This window comes from Mustela lutreola, chromosome 5 (genome assembly GCF_030435805.1).
Source record: "Mustela lutreola isolate mMusLut2 chromosome 5, mMusLut2.pri, whole genome shotgun sequence".
Taxonomy (NCBI): domain Eukaryota; kingdom Metazoa; phylum Chordata; class Mammalia; order Carnivora; family Mustelidae; genus Mustela; species Mustela lutreola.
The window spans coordinates 90,275,359-90,290,539 of record NC_081294.1 but is presented as its reverse complement, the minus strand read 5'-3'; the positions used below and the strand labels follow the sequence as shown (position 1 = coordinate 90,290,539).

Sequence of the window (15,181 nt, the reverse complement as noted above, 5' to 3'; positions counted from 1 at the left end):
TGAGTAGAGTGACGTGGTTGAGTTCTGGTGAGTCTTCAGGAGGATGAGCATCCCCGCACAAGTCCTCTTCCCCAGGTGATGCTATCATAGGCTTTTCAAGCCAAGAGAAGCTGATGTCCTCAGACAAAAAAGGGCAAGCTACTCCCATGGACAGGAAAGACTCAGGGTGACTTGACCTTTTAGAATTAACTTTCATTTTAGTATAACCAGTTGTTGTCTTTCCCTATTTTAGGCCTTCATTTCTTCTAAATCACTGCCTTCATTTTCACATAAGAGACTGGGCAAGATTGTGAATTCAACTCCTGTTGAAAATTCAGCAACCCATGCTTAGATTTTATGTTTGATTTTTAGCAGTTTCTCCCCTGTGGCTAAATAACCAAGAGAATGCAAACATCTCTGGACTTTTGGGTGCCATATAGTTAGTTAAATATTACTTAATCTGGCCATTAGGATGTCTCATGTTATGAAATAGTGGTTGGAATATTTTCTGAGGACCACAGGACCCATGAAAGATAAAATAGAACTACAGTCAGTCCTATCACTAACCTGCTCAGCTTTGCTTTTAATATCTTTGTGTTTTTTATCTGCAAAATCATAAACTTTTCCTCCTGACCTTCAAGAAGTGAGCATTGCGAGTGGATAACATTTGTAGGTTCTAGGTTTCCTCACAATGCACCAGTTTCATAATGCAATAAAAGTAGATAAGGTCAATGAAATAAAGACCATAAATGTCTGTCTGCTTAGTTGAAAAACATTTTATGAAGATTAACTGTTTCCTTAAGAGTGGGTATGTCTCAGTCAACAAATACTGATGTTCTCCCTATCATCCATCAACATTTCTTGTATCAGTCTCCATAATCTTCATGTGGTGGGAACAATGGCTGTGAGGCCTGCGTCTACCTAGTCTCTCATTTCCCATTTGGAGTCCAAATTCCAGGGAATGTTGATGATGTTGAAGATGACTCATGTGCTAATATGACACATGTCCTAAGCAGTTCTTTAGGAATGACTGTTTAGCCAAGTGGTCCTAGTCCTGGATCCTGGGCCCTTGGCCTCATGGGTTGCTGCCCAGTCACCCTGGGTGCCTGTGTGCATGGCTTGTCTTACTCTGGTCATGCTGTTCTTTGGGGGGTTGTGTCAGTACAGTTTCCTGCTTCTCTGAAGTGCTGAGGGTCCAGAATCCCTGCACAGAGGCTGGCTGTAGCCACTGTCTTTCTAGGGAGCCCTTTTCTTAGGACACCCTGGGCTCCACGCTCTGCTCTGTTTTTGTCTAGGGAAGTCCTTTCTGTCTTCTGGAGTGATAGATAGGCTGAGGTGGGAAATTCTCCTTTTTGGTTTGTCTCAGACACTTTGTAAATACCTCACTTTGTTTTCCCAGGCTTAACTCACACACCCCCTCAGAAATCAAGGTCAGGAAATTTCACAGGCCTTCTCTGCTTTCTGCCTCAGTTTACCCCTGCTCTAAGATAGTGGACGAGAAAACTGACATTCTACTTGTAAAGTGGGAGGTATAATAAAAAAATGAATAAAATTATATAATATCTCATAACTCTTTTTCTACCATTTCATAATAAATATTGATAGATCCTACTTGAAAGTTCACAAAATACTTAAACTCTGGCAATTATAAATTATAGATTATGTAATATATTACATCTGTTATAAATGTCATTGTGGCCTAAATATACATTGAAACTATTTCCTTTTAAGCACTTTCTCTTGAACTTTCAACATCTGAATTGGATTCAGAATACAGAACAAGCACATCTCTGAGATGTGTCAGACGTGCTAGATTTCTTTCTTGGCTCCCATGGAAAAAGTAAACACAATATAAAACATCCATTAAATTTTAGAGGTTAAGAATGTCTTTTATGTAAGTTATGCTAAAAAGAATTCCCAAGATCTGTAAATTTGTAGATTACAAGTGAGTTATGGCCATAATTTCCACACAAAGGTGAAGGACTTTTTTAAGTAACCACAATTTCCTTTCAAGTCTAACTTTTCAAGTAATTTATTTGAAAAAACTGAAATGTCATACAGCACGTTTCAGAACCTGCACAATTGTTTTAATTTCTTGCAATTGGTCTGGTTTGATTACCGCATGTGGATTTGGAGGACAGGTCAAGAATGTAAGAAATGCTAAAACAGGAGGAAGTGAAGTGAGCTTGTGAACATGGCTTTTTCCATGAAAAGAAAGATGGTAGGTTGTTCTGTTGAGAATTACACAATGCGAGAAGCAGAGCAGCCCTTCATACCCGTGAAATAGAGTTTTCCTGGTCCTTCTTCTCCATCATTACTTGCCCCCAGTTCTTCAAAAAGAAAAAAACCCCAAAAAACAACTTCCTGCCTCCTTGTATGGAATAATTTTTTAGTTATATTTATCAAATCTTTAAGTATAGGTGTGATAAGCAGGAGAAATAACTTATTTGTGGCATGAAATGATGGGAACATAAGTTTGCTTTCTTTTTTTTTCTTTATCCTTGAGGGTCACTAGAGGGTCTTATATGGAACTCTGAGTTGCCCTTTCTCCAGGAGAGAATGAGTTGACTGTTGTTTCATAGACCTGTGTTCCTGGGGCTGTTGTCTGGAACTGATGCTGAAGTAAGACTGTAAAGTTGAAGGGTTGAGGTGGAACCACAGAGGCTGTAGCAGTGCTGAGCATGGGGCCTGCTGAAGAGACACTGTGACTTTTGGTGGCAGGGCAGACTCCCGTGGCAGGCTGGATCCTGTGAATGACATGGAAGCCCAGCATGGTGTGAACCATTGGGGTTCGACATGACACTTCTAGGTTCTGTCATTAAGACAGACAGAGGATCAGAGCAGAGCCCCTTCTTTAGCATTCCTACATTGGTGGATGGGGAATATAGCATCCTGAAAATGATGGAGATTGGATTTCCTGGGCCAAGGCTAGTTAGAATTAAATTAGGAAACTAAAGGAGCATTACAATTCTTGGACCTGGGGGCTGTGGAACAGATCCAGAGTCAGAGTCAATATATTCGTTTCAAAAACATAAGTAGTAAAGGGGCACCTAGGTGGCTCAGTTGGTTGAGTATCTGACTCTTGATTTTGGCTTAGGTTATTGTTGTGAGATTGTGTCTCATGTTGGGCTCTGTGTAGAGTGAGGAGTATGCTGGGGATTCTCTCTCTCTCTCTCAAATAAATAAATAAATCTTTAAAAAAATTCCACAAAACATAAGTAGAAGTTTCTGCCTTCTCCCTTCTACTTGGCATATATAGCCAAGGCAAGGCCATTTTAGTTTCTTTCTCAGACCAGTAAGTTCAGTTCTGTCAAGAGCTGGGAAAAGCCAACAATTTAACAAATGTTGACTCGCTAAGTATCCTGTTAGTCAGGTAGGTACTACCCACTAGGTACTGTGAATATCGGGGAAAAAATGTGATAGCTTCCTTTGAGGAAGCAGGAAGAATCCACAGCAGTTATAAGTTATAAAGAATTAATGATGTCCATATAAAGTCTGTATGCTGTATGTGGCTGGGGCTGGGAGGTTGACCTCAAAAAAGCATTAGAATTACAGTAATTAACCTCCAGCCATGTTTCATGGGGGAGAAAGTGATGTGTTTAGGCCCAAGGAATTGGAAGACAGTGGATAGAAATCTTATTTCTGTTTATTCACACTGTTAGTTCCTCATTATAGAGCATTCATGTGAGAAGCTGTTGAGTAGATCAGGAATTAGCAAGATTACTTATTGTGAATATCTGGAGACTTAGGTAAGGTTGATATACTTAAGCTCATAAAATTTGCTAATTTGTTACTCAGGAGGAAACCAGAAGATCCTAACTTTAAGAATTATAAACTACTATAGGAAGAAAGTGAAATCGGGAATCCTGAGGGTTCTCTTGAAGAAATTGAACCCAGAGTCAATTGATAATAGTTGAGAGCATTAATGAGCTCTGTGCTAGAGAAACAAATGAGTATCAGCCTTTACAAGGAAGATGGTAGGAAATAGTCCTTTGATAATCTTCAAGTGGGAAAAATAAAGGCAACATCCCATGCTGTTCTTAAAGCCACTTTGTTAAACCTTATTCCCCCCACTAGATTAAAATTACAAACTTATAAAAATGCCAAAGAGACTTTTTTTTTTAAAGTTTTGTTAATGAATGGATTCCTTTTGATAGAAGTCCAGGCAGAACCAGAGATAATCAGAGAGACCTAATGGACCAGGTGGGAATCAGAGACCATAGTTTTTAGTTTTTAAGACTTAGGTAGGAATATCATTCCAACACCAAGAGAACAAGATAAAAGTGTGGGGCTCTGTGCAGTGCATTCCACAGCAGAAGCTAGAACTCTGTAAAGCCTAGGATAACTAGCTTGTAGCAGAGCATCAAGGCAGGAAAGATCCCTGTCTTGCTGGAGGGAGACACTGCTCTGGTCCCGGTACCACACTGATCACTGTTAGAACTTGGGCAAATGACTTCACTTTCTTGGCCCAAGTCCTAAGACTTTAAAACTCAAGAGCAGGCACGTATGAATATGGTACCAGGTAGCCTTTGTCTTATACTAAACTGCCTGTATAATTTATGCTTAGTTGTCTCCTGTCCAGAGGTTTGCATAGCCACTAAGAAGGAATCAGTTGAGAGCCAAAAGGGGGAATTTGAAGGATTCTAAGTTATAGGATTTTGTCTTTATTGTGTGACAGTTCAGCCAGAAGACAAAGAAGCTTTATCTTCTTTCAAGTGTATGTGTAGGTGTGGGGTGCTGGGGAGAGGGGGATGTCCCAGGAAACCAGGAGAGGGAGTTATTAGCATAACTAAACCAACTAAAGAGACTAAGAAGCATGAATAAGGATTCTTTCATGTGGTTATGGTTTCCTTGCATTGTTAAAAAGTCATAAATTGAACCATATTCTTTTTCTCTGACAGAAAAAAAAAAAAGAAAGAAAGAAAAGAAAATTTAGCGACATTATTTCGTAGAATTTCTTTCAGCAACACCATCTCAGGACTAATTACTAATTGGAAATTGAGGGAAAATTCAGGCCTTGCCTGAATGAATACACATAATGTCTTGGAAGGACAAAGGCTATTTTTCTGTCATATTCACGTACATGGTTTTGCTCTGAAGAAAATTCAAGCCTTTCAAACAAAGAATGTGTGGTCACTGCAGATGAAGTCACACAGAAGCAAAATGCAACTTTCTGTCCCAGCTACGTTGTCCCTGTTGAGATCAGAGGAGAACCAGAGGGAATGGTGGGCTGAGACCCAGATAAGTGAAAGTTGAAGATTTTCAGAAAGGGAGTGACCAGTCCTGTCACGTACTCCTGGCATGATTAGTGGCTGACCACTGGATCACACAACATGGAGACATTGTCCCCATGATAGAAACTTTTTCTCTGGTTGGGATGGGTTCAAAAGAGAACAGATGGGGAAGTAAACATACCAAGTGAAGACAACTCTCTGAAGTTTGCTGACTGTTATTATGCCAGGGGAATGTCAATGGAACATTTTATGACCAGGGAACAGCCTTCTTTGAGATCCGGGTGTCATTGCTTTGGAAGTCATGGAGAGTCCAGGTCATTTGTGATTTAATCATTCAAGATGTGCCTTCCTAGAAAGTTGACTTTCCTCACAGTTTTTCTTATTTGAATGTCCTTTTGGACAAAAACGCATCATGGACTACAAGTGCAAAGCTAATGACATTTCCTTCCCATATGAACTTGAGTTTTACATTTATTGATTATAAAAAAAGAGAGCTGGTTGGCTTGATTTGGTGCTGGGCAGGATCCCAGAGAGAGACTTGCTGCTGTAGAACCTCTTCCCCCTTGACTTTCTCCCATTAGTTTCCTGAGAGTTTCACGGAGTGTCTGGTAACAGCTCTGGCTTCCTCCCCTGCCATGTGGTGACCCGGGTCTTGGAACACATTGGCTCCCTGGGTGGGGGGTGGGGGGCGGGAGGGATGAAATCACGGTTGTGCTTAAGTGTCCCCTTTTCCTGAGAGGACTTTCACAGCAAGGGAGCCTGTATTTTTAGAATTAGCATGTTCTGTTTCAGTTTTGTGAACATTCATTTTAAACCTACTATATTTAGTAAAGGTTTAATTATCCACGTAGGGAAACTAGTTTCAAGCTGTCCCTTTCCATTCCTTGCTCATCAAAACAGCCCCCTACAGCTGAGAATGGCAATTTCACCTACACCTGGTGAGGGCGATGGACGGGAAAAATGTCACTGTGGGATGTGGGTGTGAGCAGAGCAGCAGGGGAAGCCCCTCTCGGCATCTCCCAGCCCTGCGCCAGTCCCTCCTCTCTCATTGCATCCTCACGGCTGTGGTACACCCTCTCTGGCCTGGGGCTGGGGACAGCGGCTGTGTGTTCCACTGCCAGCGAAGTGTCTTCCCTTCCCACATGAAAATCATGATTAGATTTTTTCCAAAATGACACTCAGGATACAGGATCTCTTTGGGCCATTTATAAGCACATACGATGTTGGGAAGCTGTGCACAAAATAATGACATTTCTTACATTTTTCAGAGATCCCATTCATTCCTTTGTTTCCTCACTCACTTCTGGCAGGCCCTTCTCTTCTCCAAAGTTGGAGTGCTGAGTTGGGGAGTGGCAGGTGGGTACGGGCATAGATGCGTTTGATCCATGGAGGCCTCTGGTGGGAGATGGGGCAAGGGCCCACTGACACTAAAGATGCTCCAGGACATAAATGTAAGATGGTAAATGCTCACTTAGTCATTCAGCAAATATTTATTGACTGGTTGCAGGAGAGCCATGGAGCCTGGAGCAGGTTTAGTGGGAGAAATACAGATGGATATGTTTTTTTAAACATATTCTAATAAATGTAAAATTACAGAATGAGAGCTCAGAAGAGAAGAAATGTGGGCCTATGTAACCAAGGAGCCTCAGGTGTTTGGGTCCTTGGAGGGAAGGGATGCTAGTGCTGAGATCTCCAGTGGTGCTCCCTCCACTGACTGTGATTATGAGTCACCTAGGAAGCTTGCTAAAATGCAGATTCCTCTTCTGAGTCTGGGGTCTGAGGTAGGGCCCGAGGCTCTGCATGTCTAACCAGCTCCCATCTCTGCTGATACTACCGGTGCGTGGCTCACGTTTTGAGTACCAAGGACTTGGAAGGGTGGGATACAGCAAAGCACTCATTGTTTGGGGAAACGAGTTTAACAGGGAGGGACCAATATATACATAGTCTGAACATTGGTTCTTCTCATCCCCTACTGAGGCACTGGCAAAGTAACTGTTCCCTGCCTTCCATAATCAGTTCTCAGGATAAGTGTCCTCCTGCCAACACATTTCTCCCTTTTGAAGTTACTCTGTGTTCATTTTAAACTTTACCTTTGATAAACACTGGGGCTTTCATTTAAAAGGACATACTGAAGATACTTTTCCATTGCTTCTTCGAATTAGCCAGACAGAGAAAAGAAGGGCAGAAATACGGCACCTTTGATAAAACTGAGGACTGACCCCCTCCAAAAGATAATCTACTGGGAGAGCTGACAATACAGTAGAGATCAAATATGGCTGCAGGAAGACTCCCAGTGGGAGTGTTTGCAGATGTAAGTCTCAGACACGGTTGGCAGGAAAGCATTTTCTTACATAGATGGCACTCTGAGGGTCAAAGCCAATTATCTTGGCTTTGGAATCATAGGAATGACAGCTGTTTGTGGTGGTGGAGGAGAACCAGATCTCTGGGCCCTATTTCATTACACAAAGAAATGGGAAAAGCAGAGTCGAATTAAAACATGCAGAAATGCCATTTTTGTCTATCTTCATGAGAGAGTGGACAAGAGGCTGAACTATGTCCTGCTCTCTAGCTGCCCATATTTGTTGGCTGGAGAGAGAGGTAAAGCTAAAATAAGTTGCATGTGCAGCCTTATCATAACGAGCATCTCCCTAAACTCTAGAAAATGCCTGCTAGCCTGGAAGTGTTCACACCCTTCCCAACATGAACCGGTTCCAAAGTCCAGGAAGGATGCACGTAATTGAGAAATGAACACACAAAGGCAAACAGAACAGATTTTATGTAAAAATAGTATAAGACAAAAGGAGGGGAGGGGACGATGGATATATATGGCAGAAGGGGATCCTCACAAGAGCAAGTAACGATCAAGATGTTGAAAATTATGACTAAATACAAGGCTACGAGCTAAGACAACTTAACTCTACAACTGAAAGAAGAGCAATTGAGACCTTGCAGAAAGTAATAGTGACATGGCAGGTGGAGATGAAACAACTTGCAGAATTCAGGAAGGAAGCAGAAGAGAAAAACAAAGCCGTCTTTGAAATGCAAGGATACTGGAATAAACACAGAGGAGGATAGACAGTGCTGAAGTCAGTGATGGATAAATGAACAGGGTTACGAAAAGCAAGCAAAAATCAACTAGAAAAGAACGAACTTAGAACGGATTAAAGAAAATATGAAAGATATGGAGGGGAAAAGAAAGGCAATGTATACATTATTGGTATCCTTTAAGAAGAAGCCTGGAGATAATAGTAAAGTGCTTTTAGGAAGTAAAATACGACTTGAATCTCCAAATGAAAAGGTTGCACTGTGATTTGGGAAAACCTGGTACACAATGAACAACACTGGCAGGTTTCCAAGTATTTCCAAATACTGGCCCTCAAAGACAAAGAAAAAATCATTTAGACACCAAAAAGCAAACTGCTAAAAGATGTGGGGGGGTGGGAATCGAACTGGCATTTTAACAAAACAGATCACACAGTGGAATATCAAAAGCAAGAGAAGGGAATCACAACATAAAATATGAGTACCAGCGTGCGTTACTTACCCAGACTCTTAGCTTATTGCAGAGGGTAACCCGGACTCAGTGTCTGCTCCTGTCACCTGTGCCTGCTAAGCAATAGCCGCCATGCGTGAGTGCATCTCCCACCCATGTTGACCAGGCTGCTGTGCAGATCAGCAATGCTTGCTGGGAACTCTATTGCCTGGACCATGGCAGCCAGCTCAACAGTCAGATGCCAAGTGACAAGACCACTGGGGGAGGAGATGACTCCAGCACCTCCTTCAGTGAGACAGGGTCTGGCAGGTTTTGTCCCCAGGGCACTGTTGGTAAATCTGGAACCCACTGTCACTGATAAATTTCACACTGGCACCTACTGCCAGCTCTTTTACTCTGAGCTTCTCATCATAGGCAAGGAAGATACTGCCAATAACTGTGCCCGAGGGTGTCACATGGTTGGCAAGGAGACGATTGACTGTCTTGGATTGAATTTTGGAAACGGGTTGACCAGTGCACAGATCTTCAGAGCTTCTTGGTTTTCCACAGCTTTGAAGGTGGAACCTCTGTGCTGGTGGAACTTCTCTTGACCAATTATGGCAAGGTGTCCAAGTTGGAGTGAGTTCTCATGTATGCAACCCGTCAAATTTCCACAGCTGGAATTGAGCCCCTACACCTCCATCCTCACTACCCACACCACCCTGAAGCTGTGATTGTGCCTTCACGGTGGACAATGAGGTCATCTCTGAAGTCTGTCATAGAAACCTCTGTATGGAACGCCCGGCCTACTCTAACCTTAACTGCCTTGTTAGCCAGATCGTGTTTTCCATCACTGTTTCCCTCACTTGTGATGGAACCCTGAATGCTGATCTGACAGAATTTCAGACCAACCTGTTGCCCTATCTCTATACCCACTTTCCTCTGGCCACATAGGTCCATCATCTCTGCTGAGAGAGCCTACCATGAACCACTTTCTGTAGCACAGATGACAAATGTGTGCTTTGAGCCAGTCAACTAGATGGTGAAATGGGACTCCCACCATGGTAAATACATGGCTTACTGCCAATTGTACTGTTGTGACGTGGTTCCCAAAGATGTCAATTCTGCCATTGCCACCATCAGGACCAAGCACAGCATCTAGTTTGTGGACTGGCACTCCACTGGCTTCAAAGTGGGCATTAATTACTAGCCTCCCATATGGTGCCTGGTGGAGACCTGGCCAAAGTACAGAGTTGTGTGCATGCTGGGCAACTCCACAGCCATTGCTGAGGCTTTGTCTTTCCTGGGCCACAAGTTTGACCTGTTGTATGCTGAGTGTGCCTTTGTTCACTAGAATGTAGATGAGGACATGGAGGAAGGAAAGTTGACTCAAGCCCGTGAGGACATGGCAGCACTTAAGAAGGATTATGAGGAGATTGGTATGGATTCTGTTGAAGGAGAGGGTGAAGAAGAAGGAGAGGAATACTAATTACCATTCCTTTCAGCATGTTACCCTCACAACTTTAGCTTCGACATTAGCTGACAGGGATTCAAGCTTTCTGGTTAGATTGTCTTCATTTTAACTGTGATCATGTCTTACTTTTCCATGGGTACCTGTAAGATTTTGCCATCATGTTTCAAAGTAAGGCTTTAAGAAAGAAAAAAAAAATGAGTATCCAAATTTGACCAAACGTATGACCATAAAAATAAATGTTAATTGTTCTACTCACCTATTAAGAGATGCACAGTTACAGAGAGAGTGGAATCCAGTTACGAGTGATACAGGAGATGTGTGTAAAACAGTGAAGCCCATGAAGGCTAAAGGTGAGAGTTGGGCAGACATTGCTGTAGCGTGAATCCCGCCCCCCCCCCCCCCCCCGCCAATTCAAATGTTGAAGACTTAATCTCTCTATGTGGTTATATATTGCAGATAGGGCTTTTAAAGAGTGATTAAGGTCAAATGTGTTCCAAAGAGTGGGGCCCTGATCCGATAGAGCTAGTGCCCTGACAAGAAGAGAAAGAGACACTGAAACATTGTCTTTGCCGTGTGAAGACACAGAAGGTGGTAGTCCCCAAGCCAGGAAATGAGATCTTACCACATTCTTGGCACTCTCTCTTGGATTTTCTAGCCTCCACAGTTGTGAGAAAATACATTTTTATTTTTAGAGTCACCCAGTCTATGGTATTTCTTAGGGCAGCCCAAACCAATGAACAGAGATAAAAAAGCAAATGCCTATAGAGCAAGAGAGAGGAAGAGAGAAAGCAGCAATCATAACTACATGGTTGTATTCAGAATAAAAAGTATTAAATTAGGTAAAAAGGGCAGTTGATAATGGTAAATCATGATGCAATTTAATGTGATATAAGAGTTGTCATGGAAACCACAGTGCCAAAGTTAAAGGAAACAGGAATAGACAGAAATGTTTTAATAATAGAAAACTTTAATTCTTACCTTTTAACTACTGGCAGAGAAAGTACAAAAAAAAGCAAGTAAGAATATGGACCTTTGAATGACATAATGAATAAGCTAGCTTTTACAGATACACATTAAGGCATGTACTCAGAAAACACTGTGCTGTGCTTTCATGTATCATTGAAGAAGTCATGCAAATTATATATCAAGCTGTAAAGAAAATTGCAGTCAATTCTTCCAAGTAGAAATAGACAACATTTTCTGACAATGCAATGAAATAAAAAATTAATAATAAAAACAGAAGAAAAAAAAACACCTTACCTTTTGGAAACAAAAGAACACTGTTTAAATTCTTAAAACTGAAATTGCAGAATATTTAGAAAAACAAAACAAAACAAAAATTAAAACAACATACTGGAGACTGAGATCTTGGTAAAGCAGCATTTAGAGTAAAATTCATAGCATTAAATATTTAAAAATTAAGAATCAAAGTAAGTGAATTTTAAACATCAAATACCATAATTTATAAAATAATGTACATTGGAGAAAACAGAATAAAACATTAATAAAAATAGAAGCAAAAGTTAATGAATTAAAAGAATTTTTAAAATGGCAAAACCAAGTTTCCAAGTTGCAACTGAATAAAATATTAAAACTGTTGGCTATTCTCATTTTTTTGAAATTAAAAAAATTAATTTTACTTTCAGTATGGTTACATACATTGTTACAGTTTCAAGTGTACAATATAATGAATCAACAATTCCATATATTACTCAATGTTCATCAGCATGAGTGTACTCTTAATCCATATCATCTGTTTTATCCATTCCCCATCTATTTGCCCTCTAGTTACCATCAGTTTCTTCTCTGTAGTTAGGAATCTATTCTTTGGTCCCTTTCCCCCTCTTTGTTCATTCTCTTTCTTAGAGTGACATGTGAGTAATGTCACGTGGTATTAATATTTCTCTGACTTACTTTGCTTAGCCTCATACTCACTGGCTCCATCCAGGTAATTGAAAATGACAAGATTTCATTCTTTTTTATGGCTGAGTAATATCCCATTGTATATATATTCCTTATCCATTCATTGTTCAATGGACACTTGGGTTCTTTCCACAATTTGGCTATTGTAAATGATGCTAAAGTAAACAGAGGGGTGTGCATATTCTTTTGAACTAGTGTTTTTGTATTCTCTGGGTTGTAGGAAAATATATTGAACATAAATTTGCTGTATTAATGACATATGTATTAGTGTGGCATTAATTATATTCACAGTGTTATACAATGATCATCACTATTTTCAAGATATTTTCACCACCCTAAACAGAAACTCTGTACCCATTAAGCAATAGCTCCCCATTCTCCCTCCTCCCAGCTCATGGTAAATGCTAATATTGTTTTTCTCCATGAATTTGCATATTCTAGGTATTTCATCTAAGTGGAATCATACAAGATCTATCATTTTTTTGTCTGGCTTATATCATTTAGCATTATGTCCTCAAGGTTTATCCATTTCATAACATAGATCAGATCTCCATGCCTTTCTATGTCTGAACAATATTCCTTGTATGTATAATCACATTTGTTTATGTACTCATCTGTTGGTGGATGTTTGAAATGCTTCTACCTTTTGGCTACTGTGAATAGTGTTGCAGCATTCATTAATTTTTGCCAGGGAAAAAGCAGAAACGAGTGAAATTAAAAAAAAAAAAAAGAATTGAGAAATAATCTCAGAAATTAAAGAAACTGATAGGACATGTTTTTGGTCAACTACCCAAATAAAATTTTAAAAACTTTGATAATGGGATATGGGAGTGGCTCAGTGGATGGGGCCTTCAGCTTGGGTCATGATCTCAGGGTCCTGGGATCAAGCCCCACATCAGGCTCTCTGCTCAGCGGGGAGACTCCTTCCCCGCCCCCCCCCCCACCTGCCTCTCTGCCTACTTGTGATCTCTGTCTGTGAAGTATATAAATAAAATCTTGAAAAAAAAACGTTGATAAAAATATTTATTTCAAGAAAAGATAAAGTTCTAAGGTTGGCCCCAGAAGGGTCTGAAAGCTTAAAAAGATGAATTATACTAGACAAAAAATAGAGAAGTTGGGGGGAACTGGCTCTCTCCCCACCTATGAGGTGCAAATACTTTCCCAAGGAAACTCTTTTGATCTTTTTGTTATAATTTTTTAATTTTTTAATTAACACATAATGTATTATTAGCCCCAGGGGTATGGGTCTGTGAGTCACCAGTTTTACAGACTTCACAGCACTCACCATAGCACATACCCTCTCCAATGTCCATAACACAACCGCCTTCTCCCTCCCCCACTCCCCCTGGCAACCCTCAGTTTGCTTTGTGAGATTAAGAGTCTCTTATGGTTTGTCTCCCTCCCAATCCCATCTTGTATCATTATTCCTTTCCTATCCCCCAAACCCCCCACGTTGCCTCTCAACTTCCTCCTATCAGGGAGATCATATGATAATTGTTTTTCTCTGACTTATTTTGCTAAGCATAATACCCTCTAGTTCCATCCACATCATTGCAAATGGGAAGATTTCATTTCTTTTGATGGCTGCATAGTATTCTATTGTGTATATATACCACATCTTCTTTGTCTATTCATCTGTTGGTGGACATCTAGATTCTTTCCATAGTTTGACTATTGTGGACATTGCTGCTATAAACATTTGGGTGCCTGTGCCCCATCGGATGACTACATTTATATCTTTAGGGTAAATACCTTGTAGTGTGATTGCTGTGTTGTAGGGTAGCTCTATTTTCAACTTTTTGAGGAACCTTCCTGCTGTTTTCCAAAGTGGTTACACCAGCTTGCATTCCCATCAACAGTATCGGAGGGTTTCTCTTTTTCCACATCTTCACCAACACCTGTCATTTCCTGATTTGTTAATTTTAGCCATTCTGACTAGTGTGAGGTGGTATCTCATTGTGGTTTTGATTTGTATTTCCCTGATGCCGAGTGAAGTGGCGCACTTTTTCATGTGTCTGTTGGCCATCTGGATGTCTTCTTTTAGTAATATCTATTCATGTCCTCTGCTCATTTCTTGATTGGATTATTTGTTCTTTGGCTATTGAGTTTGCTAAGCTCTTTATAGATTTTGGATACTAGCCCTTTATTTAATATGTCATTTGCAAATATCTTCTCCCATTCTGTCAGTTGTCTTTTGGTTTTGTTAACTGTTTCCTTTGCTGTGCAAAGGATTTTGATCTTGATGAAGTACCAATAGTTCATTTTTGCCCTTGCTTCCCTTGCCTTTGGTGATGTTCCTAGGAAGAAGTTTCTGCGGCTAAGGTTGAAGAGGTTGCTGCCTGTGTTCTCCTCAAGGATTTTGATGGATTCCTATCTCACACTGAGGTTCTTCATCCATTTTTGAGTGTATTTTTGTGTGTGGTGCAAAGGAATAGTCCAGTTTCATTTTTCTGCATGTGGCTGTCCAATTTTCCCAACACCATTTGTTGAAGAGACTGTCTTTTTTCCATTGGACATTCTTTCCTGCTTTGTTGAAGATTAGCTAACCATAGAGTTGAGGGTCTATTTCTGGGCTCTCTGTTCTGTTCCACTGATCTATGTGTCTGTTTTTGTGTCAGTACCATATTGTCTTGAAGATGACAGCTTTGTAATAGAACTTGAAGTCTGGAATTGTAATGCCACCAACTTTGGCTTTCTTTTTCAACATTCCTCTGCCTATTTGAGGTCTTTTCTGGTTCCATATAAATTTTAGGATTATTTGTTCCACTTCTTTAAAAAAATTGATGGTATTTTGCATTAAATGTGTAGATTGCTTTAGGTAGCATAGACATTTTCACAATATTTGTTCTTCCAATCCATGAGCATGGAACATTTTTCCTTTTTTTTTTTTTTGTGTCTTCCTCAATTTCTTTCATAAGTACTTTATAATTTTCTGAGTATAGATTCTTTACCTCTTTGGTTAGGTTTTTTTCCTAGGTATCTTATGGTTTTGGGTGCAGTTGTAAATGGGATTGACTTCTTAATTTCTCTTTCTTCTTTCTTGCTGTTGGTGCATAGAAATGCAACTGATTTCTGTGCATTGATTTTATATCCTGCCAC

At 40.4% G+C, this 15,181-nt stretch overlaps 1 pseudogene; it reads left to right on the top strand.

Annotated features, from left to right (window-relative positions):
* The first annotated feature begins 8,838 nt into the window (after positions 1-8,838).
* Positions 8,839-10,185, top strand: LOC131832265 (tubulin alpha-1B chain-like; annotated as a pseudogene).
* Positions 10,186-15,181: the final 4,996 nt, after the last annotated feature.